The sequence below is a fragment of the Orycteropus afer genome, unplaced genomic scaffold (genome assembly GCF_000298275.1).
Source record: "Orycteropus afer afer isolate SDZICR_OR568_19922 unplaced genomic scaffold, OryAfe1.0 scaffold00007, whole genome shotgun sequence".
In the NCBI taxonomy this organism is placed as follows: Eukaryota; Metazoa; Chordata; class Mammalia; order Tubulidentata; family Orycteropodidae; genus Orycteropus; species Orycteropus afer.
The window spans coordinates 28,643,724-28,646,677 of record NW_006921594.1 but is presented as its reverse complement, the minus strand read 5'-3'; the positions used below and the strand labels follow the sequence as shown (position 1 = coordinate 28,646,677).

The 2,954-nt window shown below is 39.4% G+C and overlaps 1 protein-coding gene across 1 annotated transcript in view; it reads left to right on the top strand.

The window, feature by feature from the left end:
- Positions 1–2,954, top strand: part of SEMA3D (semaphorin 3D) — a 224,868-nt gene that overhangs the window by 39,109 nt on the left and 182,805 nt on the right. The gene's annotated exons all lie outside the window — the stretch shown is intronic.

The window sequence follows — 2,954 nt, the reverse complement described above, 5'->3', positions numbered from 1 at the left end:
TGTCTCTTGGTGTCTCTCTTTCTCTCAGGAGTGCCTGTCTCTCAATGTCTTTCTCAGCAGTGCTTGTCTCTCCCGTCTCTCTCTCAGCAATGTGTGTCTCTCACGTCCCTCAGTCGGCAGTGAGAGATTTTTTTCTGCCTCCAGGAGGGCTCCTTCTGAGCCTGGCAGAGTAGCCAAACTAACGAATCCCAACATCAGAATTCTATACACCTGAGAGAGAGCGAACTTCCCAGAAAATTACTTTGTGCTGCTCCCCACAGAAATAATCCAGGTGGATAACTTTAACAATCAGGAGGTACTCAGTTGCTCACAGCAAATTCCACCACAGAGTTCACAAAGACTGTGACTAGAAAAGCCATACTATGAATTTACTGCACTGCAGTAGTGAAGACTGCTATTGACACAACTAAGGACTCATTAAGAAAAATCTTACTACTAAAAAGGAATAGGAGTCCCTGGGTAGTGTAAATGGTTAAAGTGCTTGGGTGCTAACTAAAAGTTTGGCACTTGAAGTCTATCCCAATGCAGCTCGAAAGAAATGCCTAGTGATTATTTCTGCAAAAAAAAAAAAACAAAAAAAAAACCCATCAACCATTAAAAACCTCATGGACACAATTATACTCTGACACACATGGGATCACTATGGTGAATCAAATGGATGGCAACTGCAACTGGGAAAAGAAATATATTAGTTATTCTAAACCCCAAAGGCTGTTGCTGATGTAACCTCTGCTTTCAAGTAGCAGTGCAATACTCAAAAGTAGTATTCACACTTTAGGTATTATCAGTTATTATTAACTAGCACTAGCAAATATCAGTGACTACATAAGCAGAAATGGATGTACCTTTGTTCTTTTATTTTGCTTTTTAAATAACATTTTATTGTAGTTTATGTAAAAGTTTGTATAGCAAGTTAGGTTTCCCTTTAACAATTTTTATACAAATTGTTCCATATTGTTTATTTCATAAGCCAATCTATTATTTGGCTGAAAGGTGACCTGCAGAAATAGATTCAATTCCAAGTTGAGAGGGAATCATAGGGCAATAATCTCAGAGATTCCTCTACAGTCTATTCACCCAATTTTTTTTTTTTCCAGGAATTTGAGTTTTGTTCTACGTTTTTCTTCAATTCTATCCAGGAACTTCTGTTGTATCATAGATCAGAACAGTTGGTAGTAGTAGACAGGCACCATCTAGTTCTTCTGGTCTCAGGTTTAAAGATGATGTGGTTCTTGTGGGCTAATTTTTCTTTGAGCCTTCAACTTCCTTCATTCTCTTTTGCTCCATATGAGTAGAGACCAACATTTGTATCTCAGATGGCTGCTTTTAAGACCCCAGATGCCACTCAACAATCTAAGAACATTATCTTTGTTATGTTATGTTAATTGACTAAGTTGTCCTTTGAGACTATGTTCCCAAGCTCTTAGACCTAAACCTGTCCCACAAGTTGTTTGGGTAAGTCTAGGAAGCCTCTATAACTGTGCCCCATATGTGGTTTGTTATGTATGTGGATACATATGACTATAGATGTTGTTGTTGTTGTTATGTGCCGTCGAGTCAGACCCGACTCATAGTGACCCCTGCTTGGGTTTCCCAGGCAGTATCACTACGGAAGTAGATTGCCCCATCTTCCTTCCGAGGAGTGGCTGGTGGATTTGAACCACCAGCCTTCTGGTTAACAGTCAAGTGCCTTAACCACTATGCTACCAGACTACAGATACACCTATACGTATTCTCATATGTCTTCCTATATACATATTTGCATCCATACCACCTATGTAATTACATGCAAATTTTTTGGTTATTTTTAATACTGTTGCAAAATTACATATGTGATAGCATTTACTAGTATTGTCTCTTTTCATCATGTACTTTTTGATTATTTATTTAACTTGATCACGTTGTGCTTAATTCACCTATATTTGGGTTTGTCTTTCCCATTATCAAAAGTAACAAGTATCTACTATCTAGAAAGTGATTTCTCCTCCCCTGCCCCTCCCATTTCTGGTAACCATGAAAAAAAATATTGCTTTTTTGTGTATTTATCGATTTTTGACCTTTTATAATAGTGCTACAATACAATATTTGTCTTTTTGTGATTTCTTTCACTCAGCATAATATCCTCCAGATTCATCCATGTTATAAGGTGTTTTGCAGACTCCTCATTATATTTTTTAGTTGAACATTGTTCTATTTTATGTGTGTACTACAATTTATTTATTCATTCATCCATTGATAGGCACTTAGGTGGTTTCCATTTTTGCTATTTGCATAATGCTGCAATTGACATAGTTGTACATATTCTATTAATGGTACCATTCTTAGATCTCTAGGATATACATTTAGCAATGAGATCATAAGGTATGTCTATTTATTGCTTTTTGAGGAAGTGCCATACTGATTTCCATAGTGGTTGTACCATTTTACAATCCCACTAATAGTGTATATATTCTTACTCACTCACTGCCATGGAGTCAGATCCAATGCATAGTGACCCCTCCTTGGGTTTCTGAGGTGGTATCACTATGGAAGTGGATTGCCCAACCTTCCTTCCGAGGAGTGGCTAGTGGGTTTGAACCACCAGCCTTCTGGTTAGCAGTCAAGTGTATATAAGTTTTGCATGAGTGGAGCTGCCCCAGCTGCAGGTTGCAATAAGCCAGCCCCAGGACCAGTGGAAGGCAGCCGTTTGCATGAGTGGAGCCACCCTGGCCGCAGACTGCAGTAAGCCGTGGTTTACTTAGGGCCATAGTCTCAGGTGGGAGTTTGCCTGGGGGCAGGCTGGGTGTGCAAGAAGATGGGGGAGACCAGGAAATGAGCAGAGCAATTTAGAACAGCTAGGGGAGACAAACTTGTTACCTGTGGTGGACAGGTTTCAGCTGACCTTCCAGACTAAGATAGACTCAGAAGAAGGAAGAGGCCATCCACTTCTCAAAGAATTGACCAGTGAAAACCTT